We start from the raw sequence: 21,277 nt of genomic DNA on the forward strand, positions 1-21,277 counted from the left end.
ACCTCTTGAGATTTTCCTTAACATTACCTGCCAGATCCAGCTTATGCCCTCTACTTGCTCATATAATTTTCTTCTAAAGAGTATATTAACCTTTCCATTGTCCTCAAGGTTTTGTTCAATCCCAACCTCTTTAACCCAAAGTAGGCCTCCTTCTTTACCTTGACCAGGCCCTCAACAGCTTTCGTCAGGCAAGGTCAACAAAATTTGCCAGGTTTACACTTCACCTAACACGAACATGCTGCTCCTGGGCCCTTGCTATCATAACCTTAAAAGCCTCCCTCTTGCTATTTGTTCCTTTCCCTTCATACAGGTTTGCCCAATTGACGCTTGCTAGATCTTGCTTAATTTCCCCAGAACTAGCCTAGCTCCGGTTTAGGAACCCTCAACCCATGGACTTGACCTAACCTTTTTCATCACAATCTTAAAACTAACAGAATTATGATCACTGGGATCGAAGTACTCCCTGATTAGAATTTCAATTACTTGCCTTGCCCTGTAATGCACCTTCCCAGTTAGAGCCCTTTGTATATTGACAGGGAAACTTTCCTAGACACAGTTCATGAATTCCACTTCATCCATGCCCTTATCACTCTGGGTGGCCCAGTCAATATCGAGAAAAAAAATCTCCTACTAATCCAACTGGGAGTAATTTCTCTCCACACCTGCTCCTCAAATACCCACTGACTACTTGGGAGTGGTACGTGGTGGTGACACCCCCACCTCTTTTTGTTTCTATGTTCCATCTTACAGACTCATGAGATGATCCCCCAAGAATGTTATCCCTAAACACGGCTCTGATGTTCTCCCTTATCACAAAGACAACACCTCCTCCACTGTGACGACATTTTAAGTATTCTCCATTGACTGAAAGATGTGAGTGCAGAATACGTAATATATAAATCCTGGTCTATGGGTGGCTTGGAAGCTTAGCAGTTAGCGCATCACTTTGCAGCACCAGTGACCAGGTTCAATCCCATCACTGTCTGTGAGGAGTTTTCCCATATTCCCACATTCCAAAGACGTGCGGACCTGTAGAGTGATTGGGCACATGGGGTATAATTGGGCGGTGTTACCATGTTGTATCTATAAAAATTAAATTCAATTTTTGTGGCTTTTCGGTTTCCTGTTTTGCTTTGAATAACACACACAAAATGCTGGAGGGACTTAACAAGTCACACAATATCTATGGAGAGGAATAAACAGTTGACATTTCAGGTAAGACCCTTTAACAGGACAGAAAAGGAGCCTCTGTTCTTCCCAATCCTGATGAAGAGTCTCAGCTCAATTTATCAATTGTTTATTCACCTCCACTGATGCTGCCTGACTTGTTCAGCTCCTCCAGCATTTTGTGTGTATTGCTCAAGATCTCCACCATCTGCAGAAACTCTTGTATTCTTGTTTAACCTCGATATCAAATTCAAAAGTGATGAGAAGGTCTGTGAGCGAATAGGTTATCCTTCCAGGGTAGAAATAAAACATAACTTTTAATGTTTGTGTGTCTTGCTACATTAATGGTCAATGGTATAAGGACTGGTGAAGAACATGACATGAAGACATTATACAACATTAAGATGGTAGTGTGCATGAACGCAGTGGCATCTAAGGACCAACAAAAGTCTTTTTTGAACATACTTTTTTACCATCACAAAACCCTGCTGGACATTAAGCACTTAAAGAACTTAAGTCTTCCCCATCAGCGATTTGCTCGTTGGTGGAGATACTGAAGGCATGGACTTGGTGTGGATGGAGCTGCTGTCTGTGTCAGAGATGAGTGAGGAGTTGGTGTGCAAAGGCAGTACGCAGTCTAACAGTAGAGCTACTAGGACGTGATGTTTCAATCCCTATGGTAAGTCGGCACTCTCAATGTTGGCAGTGGGCTTGGAGTGGTGACAAGGAGGGAGGGTAGGTACACTCACAACACGCTGGAGGAACTCAGCAGGTCAGGCAGCATCTGTGGAAATGAACAGTCAACGTTTCGGGCAGCTGGGGGAGGGGGCAGAGTGAAAAAGAGAGGGGAAAGGAGGGGGACGGAATTACCGGAAGTTGGAGAATTCTATGTTCATACCAAGGGGCTGGAGACTACCTAGACGGTATATGAGGTGTTGCTCCTCCAACCTGCGTTTAGCCTCATCATGGCAGTAGAGGAGGCCATGTATGGACATATCTGAATGGGAGTGGGAAGCAGATTTGAAGTGGGTGGCTACCCGGAGATCCTGTCTGTTGTGGCGGACGGAGCGGAGGTGCTCGACGAAGCGGTCCCCCAATCTGCGTCGGGTTTCACTGATGTAGAGGAGGCCGCACCGGGAGCACTGGATGCAATAGATGACCCCAACAGACTCACAAGTGAAGTGTTGCCTCACCTGGAAGGACTGTTTGGGGCCCTGAATGGTGGTGAGAGAGGTAGTGTGGGGACAGGTGTAGCACTTACGCTTACAGGGATAAGTGCCGGGTGGGAGATCCGTGGGGAGGGACATGTGGATCATAGAGTCGTGGAGGGACCGATCCCTGCGGAAAGCAGAGAGGAGGGTAGGTACGTCATCGGGGTCATCAGGTGGGCATCATCCTTCTTTGACATTTCGTTGATAAGCCCATGGCGTCTCCAGAGGGCTCAATGGTGCTACCTGGCGTCCCAGATACACCCCCATTATCTTAGTTGCTTTTCTTGTGATCACAACACCCTGCAAGGCATTGTTAATGTGGAATGCTGCAAATCGAATTCACTGCTTTATTAGCAGTTGGTGGGGCAGTTCCATGGCCTCTGTCATGGCAAGGACTAAGTCTCAAGCCACTGTGTCGCTTGTTTACAGCCACTCAGGAGAGCTGGAGTTGGCGCAGTGCACTGGAGGTGGTGTGGCACGGCTTGCAAGCTGGAGTCAGTGCTGCCCCCAGTGTTCAACGGCAGACTGCTCTAACATTCATGGACTCGGGGACTTGGACTATCTGACTGTATTTTACTGCTACCTTTATGTGCTACATGAGCCTTGTGCTGTGTATGACAGTTGACAGTGTGTTTTGCAACCTAGCCCTGTAATAACGTTGTTTCGTTTGGCTGTATTCATGGGTATTCATGTATGGCTGAATGACAATTAAACTTGAACTGGAACCCACAGAACCATCAAAGCTTTATTTATCACTCTTCTGTCTCCATTATTTCCTTTCATCTGCATATGTGGATACATGTCATCATATACTACACATCATTGCCAGAAAATACACTACACTCCATTTCAAAGAAACAAAAGCAATTTACATTACATGTCCAATTTAAATTTCAAAAATTATGGAATCTGGTAATTTTGCATATTAGGCCTCCATCACAAAGGGCCAGATAGTCTGATTCGTTGCAACTTTCAGTATCTCTAGATTTCACTTCTGTGCCTCCCAGAGCTTGTTATCTGCTCACCTAATCCCAGATCAGTGGCTCCCAGAGCGTGCTATCTGCCAATCCAATCCCAGATCTTAGAATTACCTAATTCAACAGATGACATAAACAAACAATCTAAAGTCCACCAAGAAATGTGTATTGGCAGAAAAAATATTATAACGTCCAAATGGGATTTCTTCCATAGTTTCCTTTGGAATCATAAAGGTTGAGTGATATTTTCTTTTGTACTTCCCTCATCAGGATTATGTGTTTCTGCATACACTTCTGATTTTACCTCTTACTTTCTGTTTCATACACCACTTCCAATAAAGTTCATTGTCATGTACATAAGTAAAGTAAGATACAGCATCTTTAATTTCTTGACAGGCTTGGTTTATCACGGATGTTCTAGTTAACTGTACTGTTGAAAGTATCCAGAATGACTACACTATGGTCTGGTATGGCAATCTGCAGGTACAGGAACACAAGAAGTTCGAAGTTCAAACGACATTTATTATCAAAGCATGTATACTGTATACAGCCGCAAGATTCGTCTCCTTACAGGCAGTCACAAAGCAAAACCACATCAAACACCCAATGTGCAGAAAAAAAAACAAACTGTGCAAGCAATAAAAATAAGCAAATAACATTCAAAACCAAAGTTCACTTCACCTGCAGAGAGTCGTGGAGTCAGCCAGTAAGTCCTGGCGCATTCCTCTCTACCAACAGCAAGATTTACAGGAAACACCAACTCGAGGCAAAGGTTCACAAAGAATGCCATCTTCTCACAGTTACTGTCAGGCAGGAGATAGAAAAAAAGAAGTCCAGCACCACCAGGTTCAAAACCAGCTCTTCCCTTCAGCCATTCTGTTCTTCAACCAACCAACACAGCCATACTCACTACGGTTTAGCAACACTACAACAGCTTTCATCACTTGCACATCTACTTGGATTACTTTTTTCTTGTTCTCATTGCATTCTTTCTTGTAAAAATTGTACACAACGTGTTCAATTTATGTTTTCTTTGTGAATGTTGCTTGTGTGCTCCTGACACTCCTGCAAGTGTTTCATTGCATCTGCCAATGACAATAAACAACTTTCATTTTGTAAATGCAATGAAAAACTTGCTTGCAGGCACATGGGTAGATCACTTTCCCCCACCATCCGATTTCTTAACATTAGATCTGTTTAGTGATCTCACCAAACGTATAATCAGTTGATAATGTGTGTGTGTCTGAAAAACTAGTTTTATTATGCTCAAAACCAGCATCAATCTGTCCTTGCACTTTCAGCAACACTATACATCATAACATTCGGATCTCTGAAGACACTCATGAGGTGGCTCCCACACTCTAATGAGTAGCCCCATGTGTCCAGCCTACTCAGAAGTGTCTTCTGACAAAAGTCGGCAGTGAAAGATGATTTATGGTTCAAAACGGTGTAACAGGATCATTTTTATCCAAAGCTCTCCAAAATTACAGGCAGCTATAAACTTGGAATGAGGAACCAGCAGGTCAGTTAACAATGATGGTGGATATAATGTTATGTTGAAGGGTTTCTTGCAACACTGCCATTTCAAAAATTTTTCTAGTCTGTGTGCTTCAAGACAAAGTCATCTGTGGTTTAATTGAGAAGCAAATTCAGTCATCGCACACAGTATTTGCTCTTCTCTGTACCCAGTGAACTGTCCTAATTACAAAGCTTTCCTCTATTGTTAGTGCTCCTATTTTGGAAGGGGGAGGGAGGAGGGGGAGGGGTGAGGGTGGGCTGAGGGGGCAGGGGTGGGGGGCTGAGAGGTGAGGGGGGGCTGGGGCAAACAGGGAAGGGTTTAAGGGGTGCAAAGGGTTAGGGGCTGGGGGATGAGGAGAGAGAGAGGGGACGAGGGAGGGACGGAGGGGGAGTGGCGTAGGGTGGGCGCACATGGGGAGCTGCGGAGGGGGAGTGGCCAGGGTGGGGAGGGGACGGGAGGGGGGAGTGGCCGGGGTGAGCGACCGAGGGGGACCGCGAGGGAGGGACGGAGAGGGAGCGTGAGGGAGGGACGGTGATGAAATGAGGTGGGAGAAGGAATATGAAGATTTATACAAACATTCCACATTGCACATTGTACCCTTCCTCAACCCTCCAATCAGCTTGGACTCTTCTCTCGCCACTGATCTCTCATATCTCTGTCGTCCATCCCACTTCTCTATTCAGTCCTGATGCAGGGTTTCAACAAAAACATCGACAATTCCTTCCCTCCCACGGATGCTGCTCAGCCTGCTGAGTTCCCCTAGCACACTGTCTCGACTGTGCAGCTGTGAATGGTTTGCTTGGAACTCACGGTTAGCAGTACTGGCTCAAGATCTCAGCTGTAGCCACCATGCAGTCAGAGGCTCGAGCTGCTGCTCCACCCAAGAGGTGATTCCTGACTACAACATGGTGTCAAGCACAACAAGGGCATGGGTTTAAGGTGAGAAGAGGAAGGTTTGGAGGAGAATTGAACAATAAGTAGTTGTTATCTGCAACACAATGACAATAGACTTAGTGTAGTCACTAAGTTAAGAGACATTTAAATAGATACTCAAATAGGCGAGGCGCAGAAAAATATTGACCTTGTGTGAGCAAATTGTGTTAAAGTAATTGGGAATGGTTGACATGGTAGTGGCAGGCTGGTTAGCTGGTTTCTGTGCTCTCTGACCCCATGACTTAATTTCACAAGTAGACATTGGTATCGCCCACCTTGCTGTCTCCTGCTAGTGGCCAAAGAGTTGTGCTGCAAATCACATCACAGATTCCATCTGACCAGAAGCAGTGTGGATGTGATCTTTACTGCTTAGTAACTCAAGTGCTGGGAGCAACGCCAATCCCTTAAGGGATACACCGAAGGCTTCCATTAACCATGAGGGACACAAGAAGCTTTTGTTATGATATTGCTGCCCACACAAATTGCCTCCATTTTACACTCGATTCTTGACACTGTGCAAGATGTGATCCTATGGTTTCGAACAGAGCCAATCTCCAGTGTAAAGCAAGACTGCATTAATGAAAAAAACTGGTGCATTCTTTCTCACCACAGTGCTGCACTTCATTTCCAATGGAGTGGAGCTAACCTACAGATCTGGCAGGTAACTATGGCAACCCACGGCCCTACACATAATCTCAATGCCCGAGCTGCAGTTCACAGACATTTGTGTACGTGTGCATTTGGAGGTCAGGCTCCAGATCACCATCAGCTCATCGCAAGACAGAAATCTTCCAGCAATCTGCCGGCAAAGCAGAACATTGTCCCCCAACAGTGAGAAGCTAGAAAATACGGACAACTTCCCAAACTTCAGGAGCCAATTCTCAGCAAAGGCAGGCATCAATGATGAAATTCATTTATTGGTTTTAATGCATCAGCAAAGCCTTTGACCAATGAAGGAAAGGTTGATGGAAGGTCTAATCTATCAAATTAGGGGGCAAATTTGGAATGAAAGACGATGAGAGATAACTTAATAGAGGTGTACAAGATGATAATGGATATAGATCAAGTGGACAGCAAGAGACATATTCTCAGGGTGGAAATGGCTAATACAAGGGGTATAATTTTAAAGTGACTGGGGGATGTTTTACACATAGAGTGGTCAGAGCATGGAATACCCTGCTAGGGGTGCTGGTAGAAGCAGATACCTCAGAGGCGTTTAAGAAACTCTTAGATAGAGTACAGCAGAAAAATGAAGGGCCACGTAGGAGGGAAGGGTTGGATTGATCTTAGAGCAGGTCAAAAGGCTGGCACAATATCATAGGCTCAAGGCTCTGTACTGTGCTGAAATGTTGTATGTTCTATAAAGACCATAAGATATATGATCAGAATTAGGCCATTTGGCCCACCGAGTCTGCTCTGCCATTTTGTCATGGCTGATCCATTTTCCTCTCATCTCCAATCTCCTGCTTTCTCCCATAACCCTGACTAATCTAGAACCTATCAACCTCTGCACTAAATACACCCAATGACTTGACCTTCACAGCCACTTGTGACAATGAATTCCACAGATTCACCTCTCTCTGGCTAAAGAAATTACTCCTCATCTCCATTCTAAATGGACTTCCTCTATTCTGAAGCTGTGCCCTCTGGTTCTAGGCTCGCCACCATTGGAAATATCCTCTCCACATTCACTTTTTCTAAGCCTTTCAACATTCGATAGGTTTCAATGAGATCACCACTCATTTGTGTGAATTCCAGGGACTACAAGCCCAGGGTCATCAATCAGTTCTCATATGGTAACCCTTTCATTCCCAGAATCATTCTCATGAACCTCCTCTGGACCCTCTCCAATGTCAGCACATCCTTTCTTAGATAACGGGCCCAAAACGGTTCACAATACTCCAAGTGAGCCCTCACCGAAGACTTATGGTGGGCATCCTCACTTTTATATGGCAGTCCTCTCAAACTGAATACTAACATTGCATTTCTCTACCTCACCACCGACTCAACCTGTAAATTAATCTTTAGGGAATCCTGCACAAGGACTCACAAGTCCCTTTGCACCTTGGATTTTTCAGTTTTCTGTCCATTTAGAAAATAGTCTACACTTTTATTTATTTCTTCTACCAAAGTGCATGACCACATACTGTATTCCATCTGCCACTTAGCTGTCCATTCTTCTAATCTGTCTAAGTCTACCTGCAGCCTACCTGCCTCTCCACCTATCTTTGTATCGTCTGGGGTGTGGTCCAGGTGATTTCTGTACCTTCAGACCTTCCAGTTTTCCAATGCAACATCACTCATTTCTGCCCCCTGACACTCTTGAACTTCCAGCATACTGCTAGTGTTTCCAGTGAAGAATGATGCAAAATACTTACTCATTTTGTCTGCCATTTCTTGTCCCCAGCTACTACCTCATGATCTTATAGTCTGTGATGATCCCTGCCCTTCCACGTCTCTGAAAAGAGCAGTATCTACATTTTTTACCATAGGGTGCTGGGGAGATACTACTCCAGAAACCTTCACAAAAATCCTCCCAGTCAACTGGAGGGATGATATGACAATACAACTGTCATGGTAGTGATGTTCAGATATTAACCCAGTTAACCATTACCAAATAATTTGCATGGGTGTATCTTAAACGCAGGACCCAGGCTGTAAAAATAGGGGACAAGCTGTCCTCTACAATCACTCTGAGCACCGGTGCCCCACAAGGCTGTGTACTCAGCCCCCTGCTGTACTCACTGTACACCCATGATTGTGTAGCCAAGTTTCCATCGAACTTAATATACAAGTTTGCTGATGACACCACAATTGTAGGCCGCATCTTGGGTAATGATGAGTTTGAGTACAGAGAGGAAATTAAGAACCTGGTGGCGTGGTACGAAGACAATAACCTATCCCTCAACGTCAGCAAGATGAAGGAATTGGTTGTTGACTTCAAAAGGAGTAGCGGACCGCACGACCCAATTTACATCAGTGGTGCGCAAGTGGAACAGGTCAAAAGCTTTAAGTTCCTCGGAGTCAATATCACAAATGACCTGACTTGCTCCAACCAAGCAGAGTTCACTGCCAAGAAGGCCCACCAGTGCCTTTACTTTCCAAGGAGGCTAAGGAAATTTGGCCTGTCCCCTAAAACCCTGACTAATTTTTATAGATGCACCGTAGAAAGCATTCTTCTGGGGTGCATTACAACCTGGAATGGAAGTTGTCTTGTCCAAGACCGGAAGAAGCTGCAGAAGATTGTGAACACAGCGCAGCACATCACACAAACCAACCTTCCGTTGTTGGACTCACTCTACACCGCACGCGGTCGGAGCAGTGCTGCCAGGATAATCAAGAACACGACCCACCCAGTCAACACACTTTTCATCCCTCTTCCCTCCGGGAGAAGGCTCAGGAGCTTGAAGGCTCATACGGCCAGATTTGGGAACAGCTTCTTTCCGACTGTGATAAGACTGCTGAACAGATCCTGACCCGGATCTGGGCCATACCCTCCAAATATCCGGACCTGCCTCTCGTTTTTTTTTGCACTACCTTACTTTCCCTTTTCTATTTTCTATTTATGATTTATAATTTAAATTTTTAATATTTACTATCGACTTGTACTCCAGGGAGCACGAAGAGCAGAATAAAATATCGCTGTGATGATTGTACGCTTTATTATCAATCGTTTGGCGACAATAAAGTTTAAAGTAAAGTAAATGAGGACATAATTAAGTCAATTACAGATTCATTCCTGTTATTATGAGTAATTCTGCTGATTGGCCTTAATTAATAGAGAAATTCAGTTATAATCATCTATAGATATAAGTCTACATCAACGAATGCAAAAAAACACAGCTGTCCATGATCCATAATAAAGACTCGCTATCTGATATACTCAATAACATCTCACCCACCATTTTTCTCAGCTGTTTGTCTTGGGAGAGCCAGGATTTAAAGGATGAAGAAAAAAATTGCCTGGGATTCTCTGAGCACATACAGTGTATTCCATTTACTTGGGCCACATTGGAACCAGTGCATTTTTAATAGTTGTTGGAGGAATTCATCCACTGTATGCTGTCGTGTTCTTTTGATTGACTGTAAGTGACCTCTAGTGCAGATAATGGACTGCCTTCATACAACGCTTTTGACAGCTACATCCTCCGAATCTTTACTTTCATAGTAAAATTCAAGATGATTATTGATACCTTCAAATTCTTCGTAATTTCCAACTTGCTGAAGTTGTGAAGTTGTTTCCTTTTCACTCCCGGCCACTTCTGGCATCTCTACGCCTGAATGCGTGAAAACGCAGTGAGCAAAACAGTTTTGCACTGTCTTACTGCTTATTTCTTGCCAACTAGCAGTGACAAAAGCCACTAGTTTTTGAACACAAACACATGCAAATGCTCTTAAGAGACTTGAGGAGTATATGGCTAAAAAGAAAAGAGACACTAAGGTAAAAGATAACGATCTCACTGAATGGTAACTGGGGCACATGAGACTAAGAGGCTTACTTCTGTTTTTATCCCTTACATAGAAGAGTACAACACAGAAACCCAAAATGTTGTGAAAAACTAGTTAAATGCCTAACTAAACTAATCCCTTTTCCTTACATACTGCCCATATCCCTCCAATTCCTGCATATTCATGTATCTATACAAAAACTGCTGAAATGCCTTTGATGTATTTTTCTCCACTGCCACCCCTGGCAACACATTCCAGACGTGCAAAAGAATCTTATCCTGTACATCCCCTTTGAACTTATCTGCTCTTGCCTTAAATGCATGCCCTCTAGTACTGGATATTTGGACCCCAGGAAAAAGATGCTAGTTTTCTACTCTATCTATGTTTCTCAATCTTACACACTAGTCATATCTCCCCTCAGACTCAGCCTCTCCAGAGAAAGCAAACAACAGAAAATCTGCAGATGCTGCAAATCCGAGCAACACACACAAAATGCAGGAGGAATTCAGCAGGCCAGGTAGCATCTATTGAAAACCTTGGATTCCATTGGGGTAGCCTCCAACCTGATGGCATGAACATTGATTTCTCTAACTTCTAGTAATGCCCCAAACCTCCCCCTCCCCCACATTTCTCATCCCCTATTCCCTCTCTCATCTCATCTCCTTGCCTGCCCATTGCCTCCCTCTGGTGCTTGTTTCCCCTTTTTATTTCTTCCATGTCTTCTGTCTCTTTCACTAATCAACTTCCCAGCTCTTTACTTCATCCTTCCCCTTCCAGGTTTCAGTGAGATCCCCTTTGTTCTTCTAAGCTCCAGCGAGTTCAGGCCCAGAGTCATCAAGTGCTCATCATGTTAACCCTTTCATTCCCAGGATCTTTCTCGCAAACCTCCTCTGAACCCTTTCCAATGCAGCACCTCTTTTGTTGGATATGGGGCCCAAAACAGCTCACAAATGCAGTCTGACCAGTGCCTCAGAAAGCCTCAGGATTATATTGTAACATTTATAACGTATTCCTCTCAAAATGAATTCTGAGATTTCCTGGTGGTGGCTGATGGAGTAACAGCAATCCGCCGTTGCTCCAATTCTAATTATCTTACTATTTCCAACCCGTCTTGAAACTTCTTTTTTGCGTGTGACGTTCTTTCACTATGGACACAAGCAGGGCCAGAGGTACTAAAAAGGATGATCTTCCTGCTTCTTTGAATTCTATTATGGATTTGTTGCAAAGTCATACACGAGAAGCCTCTGAGAAGTTTCAACAATTCTGCTCTGAATTTAAACAAATAGATGGTAAATTGGATTCTATTCAACAAACTCTTAATGAACACAATAAACGTATAAAAAATAATGAAGAAATTTTGTCGTCTCTGGAAATGGAAGTGGATGAATTGCAAAAGCTTTGTGAAAAGCAATCGAAGTCCAACGAAAAATTAAGACAAATCAACCTAGAAAACAGAAGTAGAGGAAACAACCTACAGGCTCTGGGTCTCGAAGAATTAATCGAAGGTAATCATCCTATGAAATTTTTTGCAAACTTTTTGCAAGAATTATTTCCAGAGATTTTGACATCTTTGCCTATGATTGATCGAGTTCACAGATCTCCTGCGTTTAGACCTCCTAAGGGTCAGAGACCAAGATCAGTAATAATCTGTTTTCAGGAATTTAAAACAATGGAACTCTTAATTCGCGAATCTCGTTGAAGAGGCATGATTGACTATAATGGTCGTAAGATTAGAATTGTCGAAGATTACTTGCCTGAGGTTTACAGGAACGTGTTAAGTTCAAAGAAGTTATGTCCGAACTTTTTAATATGGGTTTCAAGCCTTCCCTTCGCTACCCAGCCCAACCCAGAATCACACTTTAAAGATGGATCTTTCGAATGGTTCCATTCGACTGTTGAAGCACAAAGGCTTTTTAAAATCTGAGGGCTAGCTATTTAGTTTGTCCTTACATGAAGACACAAGATTAAATAAGAAACGTTTAATTTGCAAATCCCGTCAAAGGGGCATGATTGGTTATAGGGTGGAATATTAAGATTCTCAAAGATTAATCGCTTGAAGTTATGCAGGAACATATCAAGTTTAAACAAACTTTTTTGGAATTTTTTTGACAAGGGTTTTAACCCATCCCTTGGCTACCCAGTTTGACTGAGAATCTCATTAAAGATGGATCCTTCAAATGGTTTCATTTGAATGCTGAAGCACAAAGATTTTTTAAATTTGAAGGCTAACTGCTTAGTCTGTTTTTCCATGAAGATATAAAATTAAAGTTTCATGTCTATCTGTATGAATAATTGTATCTTTTACTTTTGGTAAACCTTTGTAACTAATTTCCTTTCATATTTTTTAATACTGTATTTTTAATATACAAGAAGTGAATTTCTTGTTTGGATATTGTTTAGTCTAGGTTGGAATATAAATAACCTTGAAACTAATTGGAGCGATCACCAGGTTTTTTGGAGGGTTGTCCATAGTTGTAGATGCCAACTTTCTATTGGTCGGTCTTTTTTTTGGGAGGTGGGCGGGCGTATGGGTTTTTTTCTCAGAAGCTTTTCAAATTTTTAGCCAACTTGTTGCTTGGTTACCATTTCTCAAGGTTTATGGCTTGGTTTCAACTTACATTTTAACCCTTCCTTTAAGTAATATTAAAAAAGGACCAAACTATTAATTTACTCAGTTTTAACATGAAAGGGTTAAATCACCCTGTTAAACACAATAAGGTTTTTGCTTATATTAGGAAATATAAGGTCCCTATTACTTTCTTACAAGAAACTCACATATGCAAATGTGATCATCTACGTTTTTTTAGTTGTTGGAAAGAACTTTGTTTTCATTCTTCTTTTCAGGCCAAATCTAGAGAAATTCTGATTCTTATAGATAATACACTTTCCTTTGTCCAACATAAAGTGGTGTGTGATACTAACAGACGTTTTGTTATAGTTTCAGGAAAACTAGATAATAAATTAATATTATTTGCCAATGTGTATGCCCCAAATGTAGATGATCCAGGATTCTTTGAGCGTTTTTTTTTCCATTTTTACCAGATCTGAATCTTTATTCTTTGGTGATGGGAGGAGATTTTAACTGTTGGCTAGATCCAATTTTAGACCGATTATCTTCTAAACATCTCTTAATAAATCAGCCTTGTTTATTCAATCTTTTTTTTATTTAAGTGTGGTATTGTTGATGTTTGGCGTTTTTTACATCCTTTAGATAGGGAGTACTCATTCTTTGCCCATGTTCATCATACATATTCCAGAATTGATTTTTTTTATTGATAGTCAAATGATTTCATCAGTTCATTCCTGTGAATATAAAGAGATTGCTGTTTCAGATCATGCTCCTGTATTTCTATCTTTAAATCTCCCTGGTCTTCCTCAAACCAACAGATTTTGGCGTTTTAATACAACTTTGTTATCTGATAAGGAATTTTTTTAATTTCTAGAGAAGAGTATTATTTTGTTTTTTGAAGAGACTAAAAAGGAAGATACTTCTAAGCTTATTGTATGGGATACTTTCAAGGCCTATATTAGAGGACAAATTATTTCTTATACTGCGAGTGTTAAGAATAAAGCTAATAAAGAAAGAATTGAATCAACCAATCAATTAAAACAATTAGATCAAAAATATGCAATAGCTCCAGATCCTGTTTTATATAAAAGACATATTGAATTTAAAACTAAATATGATCTTCTGTTAACATATCCAATTGAAACTCAGCTTCTTAAAGATAAAACTCAATTTTACATTCACGGAGATAAATCAGGCAAAGTATTGGCCAACCAATTAAAAACTTCTGTAGTTAAGTGACAAATTAAAGAAATTTGCAAAACTAATGGCGATAGGACAACTGATCACTCTGAAATAAATCATACCTTTAGAGAATTCTATTCTAATCTTTATAGTTCTGATTCCCATAAAGATAATACTGTAATGAATAATTTTCTAGATCAGTTAAATATCCCTGCACTTTCTGCAGATAATTGCAAACAGATGGATCAACCCATTTCTTATGAGGAAATTGCCGAGGCTCTACGTTCATTACACTCGGGGAAGACCCCAGGTCCAGATGGATTTTCTGGAGAATTTTATAAAGGTTCTTGTTCATTAATTATACCGCAGTTACACTTAGTCTTTTTGGACTCTTTCAAATTGGGTAGTTTGCCTCAATCTTTTTATGAAGCTTCTATTTCACTTATCCTAAAAAAGAACAAGGACCCAGCTGAATGCTCTTCATATAGGCCAATTTCATTACTCAATGTTGATACTAAAGTTCTGGCTCGTAGGATTGAAAATATTTTACCTTCTATTATTTCTGATGATCAGACCGGATTTATTAATCCATTCCCATTTTAATATATGCTGTGTATTAAATGTTTTTCTCTCCTTCTCAGGAGATATTGGAATGTGTGATATCCTTAGATGCTGAAAAGGCCTTCAATCGGGTGAAATGGAATTATTTATTTAAAACCTTAGAAAAATTTAATTTTGGACCAGATTTTATTCAATCGATTAAATTACTTTATCTACCTCCTTCTGCTTGTGTTCTTACTAATTTTCAAAATTCCAAACCATTTAAACTTCATCGCAGAACGAGACAAGGCTGTCTGTTGAGTCCTTTGCTTTTTGATCTAGCTTTAGAACCCTTTGTCATTGCTTTTCGAGAATCTAATGATATCAGTGGTATTTTAAGGAGAGGTATCACCCACAAAATTTTGCTTTATGTTGATGATATATTGCTTTTTATTTCTAATGTTGAGACCTCATTACCTTGCACACTTTCTTTACTCTCCCATTTTAGCCAGTTTTCAGGATATAAATTGAATCGACCTAAGAGTGTATTATTTCCTTTAAATAATTTGGTATCAATTAATACTAATCTCCCTTTTAAAATTGTAAGGAATCAATTTACTTATTTGGGTGTAATAGTCACTAAGAATTACAAACACCTGTTTAAAGAAAACTTTCTTACTTTATTGAACCATGTAAAAAGGATATCATTAAATTGGTCACCTCTTTCAAAATCTTTGATTGGATGAATTAATTCTAATAAAATGAATATTCTACCTAAATTTATATATCTTTTTCAGGCTTTACCCATTTTTATTCCTAAATCCTTTTTGACTCTCTTGAATCTATTTTATCCTCCTATATATGGAAAAATAAACGTCCTCATTTAAATAAAGTTCATCTTCAAAAACCTAAAGAGTCTGGAGGTTTAGCCTTACCTAATTTTAGGTTTTATTACTGGGCAGTTAATAGACGATATCTTATGTTTTGGCTATATTATATTAATCGTGTAGACCATCCAGTATGGGTTTCTTTAGAAGCTAACTCTGTTAATAAATTTTCTATTATTTCTCTTCTTGGATCCTCACTTCCTTTATTTGTAAGTAAACTAACTGATAATTTAATAGTTAAACATACTCTGAGGATCTGGATACAATTTAGAAAACACTTTGGTTTATTGAGATTTTCCCTTTCAAGTCCCACTTATTCTAATTTGTTTTTAAACCCTCCTTGACTGATTTAGTTTTTAAAGAATGGGACAGATTGGGTAGTAAATGTTTTTGGGATCTGTTTGTTGGAGGAAATCTTTTTTCATTTGAGCAATTGCCAGCTAAACATAGCTTACCCAAAACACACTTTTTTACATATCTACAAATCAGAGACTTTCTTAGATCTCAATTATGCACATTTCCTATAAGCTCAGATAAGAACTTACTAGACGTAATTTTTAATTTGACACCTTTTCATAATGGTTCAATATCTAATATTTATGGTATGTTACTGGAGACGAGGAATGTTCCTTTAGACAAAATCAAGAATCTCTGGGAACAAAATTTACAGACGTCAATATCTAAGGAAACTTGGAATGAAATTTTTAAACTGGTTAATACTTCATCGCTATGTGCTCACCATTCCCTCATACAATTTAAGGTGGTACACAGAGTCCATATGACTAAAGATAAGCTATCTCGTTTTTATTTGGATATATCTCCCTACTGTGACAGACGTAATAATAGAGAAGCTTCAGTAATTCATATGTTTTGAACTTGCCCAAGTCTTGAAAAATATTGGAAGGAAGTTTTTCAAACTTTTTCTTTACCTTTCAAAGTCAATGTTAAGCCTAATCCTCTGACGGCCCTATTCGGTATTTTGCAGGACAAGGTATCAAGCTGAAGACATCAGATATACATATTTTGGCCTTTAGCTCTCTTATAGCTAAGAGGGCACTTTTGTTTAAATGGAAAGATGTTTCTCCTCCTACTCATGCTCAATGGTTGTGCGACGATATGTCATGCTTAGATTTAGAGAAGATTCGTTGTTCAATTTCTGAATCTCGTCAAGACTTTCAAACATTGTGGGGACCCTTTCTGAATTATTTTCAAAACCTTCAATTCGTTGTTTAAATTCAGATGTTGGCTATTATTAATTTTTTTAATATGAGAGGGTATTTTACCTTTTTTTCTCCTTAATAAACAGCTTTTTTTTTCTTCTTTGGTAGGGGTTAGACTCTTTTTTGTAATAAATTTGTAATAAATTAGTATATTTCAATATAACTACTGATTAACTTACATGAATATGGGGTAATGAGATTGTTATTATGAATAGATATAATGTAATTGGTAGTTTTTTAAAATCTTTTTTGACCTTATATATAGTTTCTTGTACTCTATATTCTTCTATGTAGAAACTAATAAAAATATTGGAAAGAAAATGAATTCCAATACTGCACTTGTCTTCCTTTCTACTGATTCAACCTATTAACCAGTTAGGCCACCACAGTAGTGCCGCGGTCAACACAACACTACTACGGCTTGAGGGTTCACAGTTCGGAGTTCGTTTCCGGCGCCATCTGTCTGTCTGGAGTTTGTACATTCCTCCCCGTGAACCCATGGATTTCCTCTGGGTCCTCTGGTTCCTTCTTATGTTCCATTGCTGTTGGTTAGTAGTTTAATTAGTCACTGTAAATTGCCCTGTGACTAGGATAGGGTTAAATGGTGGGCAGTGTGGTTCATTTTGCCAGAAGGGCCAGTTGCATCCTCTATCTCTAAATAAAATATAAAACGAATAATAATCTTCAAGTTAACCTTTAGGGAATCCTGCCTTACTTCCTTTCCCATTGCACCTCCTAATTCTGCATTCACTCCCCATTTATAAAATAGTCTACAGCTTTCTTCCTTCTACCAAACTACATGACCATACACTTCTCTATACTATATTCCATCTGCCACTTCTTTGTCCATTCTCCCAAGGAAGAAACAGCCACTGTTTATTCACTTCCATAGCTGCTTCCTGACTTGCTAAGTTCACCCAGCATTTTGCATTTGTAACGCTACGTATTTTGCACAGGAATGATATTTTTGAGTAATCTTTGCCTCTGATGAGGAAGGGTCTGCAGAGGTGATGCCTCTATCAATTTCTCATTGTCTGCTCCAAGTACAAACTTCATTTCCATAATGCAGCTGTACTCATGTTGCTAGGCTACCATCCTTGCAGGATTGAGCTCAAGGTACCAGTCTGCCAATGCTAACAGTAAAATAACACTGTTGAAACAGAACTCACAGCCTGTCAGAATAGTCCAGCTTCCAGAATATTTCTGGGAACTAGTAATGTAAACCATACATGGCTCTGAGCCCTTGTCTGTCCTGCGATACCAATTCCCACCTTGGGATTTGGGCCAGGGTAAATACCAGGACAGATCGGTGACCACGTACAGCTTATAGAGGAATCCGTACATAAAGTTTCATTCTTGTACCCTCCAGCCAGTAAGTGGTGTCTAGGAACAAGTACAGGAATGTTTAAGAAAGCATAAAGAATGTATTGAATGTCACTCCTGTGATGGTCATGTGAGAGTTGAAAAGGCTTTTTGTATGCAAAGGGACATAATAAAGCACAGATGTTGACCTTGGGGTAACGTCTGACAATTAGCTGGATTATAGGTTATGGATATCTCTGGTTAAAATAAATAATTCCACTATGGATTCAACAATATCCCGTTGGGAATGAGGGAGTGTGCACAGCTATGTTTGCAAAGAAATGTGGCTATTGGTGAAAATTTATTTTATTCTTCTCTCTATTTTAGAGAGTGCAAAGGTGCACAGTGATGCATCACCCCAACAGGCATCAAGAGTGTTACCTATCAGAAACACACAAGCTGCTGGAGGAATTCAGCAAGTCAGGCAGCACCTATAAAGAGTCCACATTTCGGGCTGATACCCTTCATCAGGACTGGAAAGAAAGGGGCAAGAGGCCAAATATGAAGGTAAGGGATGGGAAGGAAAGACCAGGTGTGGGGGAAGGTGTGTGGGTGTGGTAGAAGGCCTGAACTGAGAAGCTGGGAGGTGACAGGTAGAAGGCAAAAGGGCTGAAGAAGGAAACTGATAGAAGAGGAGAATGTACCATGGGAGAAAGGAAGAAGGAGGTGATAGACATGTGAGGAGAAGAGAAGGGAGCCAGAGTGGGAAATGGAAAAGGACAGAAGGGGGACAGGGGAGAAATGACTGGAAAATGGAGAAATCCATGTTCGTGGTGTCAGGTTGAAGGCTATCCAAACAGAGTATGAGGCGCTCGTATGTCTTTATGATTTGTGTTTACCTGCCAAAAAAGTTGCCCATCTACTCTATCTGGAGAGAGTTACCACGGCATCATGCCAGCCTTCATAAATGTAGATTTGGCATAGGCTGTACAGTGGGCTGGGGGAATACCAGACTGCTAGATTTAGTCAACAGTCTTTCAGAATGTCCAGAAAGCCAGAACTTTCATATGACAGTTAAAACAGTCGGACAAATTCACAATACCAAGAAATATATACAGACAAGTAGCAGGTTGAATGCTGGAGATGGAGTCAAACCCATCAGCACTAATTAGAAGCATTAACTAGTAGGGGTCAAAGTTGTCACCTTGTCCAATGAGAAAAATGGTGCACAGAAGTTCTGATAAAGGATCGCTGACCTGGTCCCCTTTCCACATATGCTGTCTTAACCTGCCAAGCTTTTTCCGCGTATTCCGTTTCTTCTTATATTTCAAATTTCAAAGTTGTGCATTTTTTAACAATTGCACAATTATCTTCTTTTGCATTTTGTTACCACCAAGAATGGTATTTTTAGGTAGCGTTGCATTCATTACAAGCCAGGTTTTCACGATGACATTGCTTTTCCGTGAATGAACACATCTACCGCAGCAGCCATACTGCAGACTTACACGTGAAGAGCAAACGGCATAGAATGTCATCTAACCTGGGGGCCCGGTCCGTTTATGAACCATGCCTCTACACGGTTTAGCGGGGTCGTGATTCCCTTCACACTCTCCCCTGCTGCAGAACTGCCAGCAGCAAGTAAACGAGCTGCCAAAATTCTCGCCAAGGGTATGCAGATCACAGGGGTAATGTGAATGTAGAGAAGAATCGAAACAAGACACCCCCCACCCCCCGACATCGTGACAGGGTGCACCAAATATTCTGCGAGAATGTCCACTATACGCAAACATAAGACCCACAGGAATTTAATAAGATACTTGGATAGACAGGGGTTGAAATATTTGACATGCACTTACATAAAGGAATGAAAGATATATAAATGCAAAATCATACCTGGTGTGTTTTCGGGACTGTGCGCGAACTGTCATCGAATAATATAGCAATTATTCCACAGGCTGCCTGCAGTCGAAGGTAGTACCGCCTCGTACGTACTGTGTTCTCTAACCTTCACTAAACTACAGTCTAGAGAGCGAACCCCTGCTGCCAGGCGCGATCGAAAGAGAACAGAACATCTGATTGTTTTGTACTGAAGACCTTACGGGTGATGACAGAGTTACTGCGGTATAATGCAGATTGAGGCTAAAGCTCACCCTGAGGCACTCGTACTTTCATTCCGCTAGCAACAATTTTTGGCAATAATATCTGCTCCGAAGCTACAGCGCTGAGCTTTGCTTCTGCTTGCTAGGCCAAGTGTGGTCACTGTGCGCCAAGTCCTGTCGCCGGTTGCTTCTGGTGATCTTACATGCTTTATGACTGAATTTATTCCAGTTCCTGCAAGAAATACCTCTTATGGCAAAAAAAAATGCTTGTTTTTTTTCGTTACAGGTATGGGAAATAAGATGTTGTGAAGGATTGTGAGGTAACCATAGCGTTTAAAACAGCAATTAGAGCCATCTTAATTCATCCATGTAAATAGTCATAGTCATACTTTATTGATCCCGGGGGAAATTGGTTAAAAATAACCATGTTGCTCCGTTGCTTTTAAAATAAATCTTCTGATACATTTCCAGTACGCAAGTATAAGGGCAAACAAAATAATTGTTGTCTGAACAACAGGAATTCTGCAGATGCTGGAGATTCAAGCAACACACATCAAAGTTGCTGGTGAACGCAGCAGGCCAGGCAGCATCTCTAGGAAGAGGTGCAGTTGACGTTTCAGGCCGAGACCCTTCGAAGGGTCTCGGCCTGAAACATCGACTGCACCTCTTCCTAGAATTGTTGTCTGATCCAATGTGACATAAAAGGTACAATATGATAAAGAACACAGTAATAAGAAAAACAATAAATAGAGAAAATTTGCAGATCTTGGAAATCCAAAGCAATATACACACAGTGCTGGAGGAATCAGCAGGTCAGGCAGATGGAAACGTACAAATAGTCAACATTTCAGCCGACTGAGAAGGAAAGAAGAAGATGCCAGAATAAAAAGGTGGGGGAGGGGAAGGAGGCTAACTTTAAGGTGATAGGTGAAGCCAGGTGGGTGGGAAGGGTCAAGCATTGGAGAAGAAGGAATCTGATAGGAGAGGAGAGTGGACCATGGGAGAAAGGGAAAAAAGGAGGGGATCCAAGGAAAAGTAATAGGCAGCTGAGAATTAGTAAAAGGTCAGAGTGGGGAATAAAGGAAGGGGTGGGGGGGATTTGTTTACTGGAAGAAGAAATCGATATTCATGCCATCAGGTTAGAGTGTACCCTGACGGAATATGAGAATGATGTGTAATTTAAATACATGAGATAGAATCAATCTATTTATATAAGCTATGT

At 40.8% G+C, this 21,277-nt stretch overlaps 1 protein-coding gene across 1 annotated transcript in view; it reads right to left on the reverse strand.

Moving 5' to 3' along the window:
• Nucleotides 1-19,901, reverse strand: part of LOC140211243 (uncharacterized) — a 104,458-nt gene extending 84,557 nt beyond the window's left edge. The window contains exon 1 of the mRNA XM_072280887.1: nt 19,850-19,901. The gene's annotated coding sequence lies outside the window, so the exon portion shown is untranslated. The remainder of the gene's footprint in view (nt 1-19,849) is intronic.
• Nucleotides 19,902-21,277: the final 1,376 nt, after the last annotated feature.

Source organism: Mobula birostris, chromosome 16 (assembly GCF_030028105.1).
Source record: "Mobula birostris isolate sMobBir1 chromosome 16, sMobBir1.hap1, whole genome shotgun sequence".
In the NCBI taxonomy this organism is placed as follows: domain Eukaryota; kingdom Metazoa; phylum Chordata; class Chondrichthyes; order Myliobatiformes; family Myliobatidae; genus Mobula; species Mobula birostris.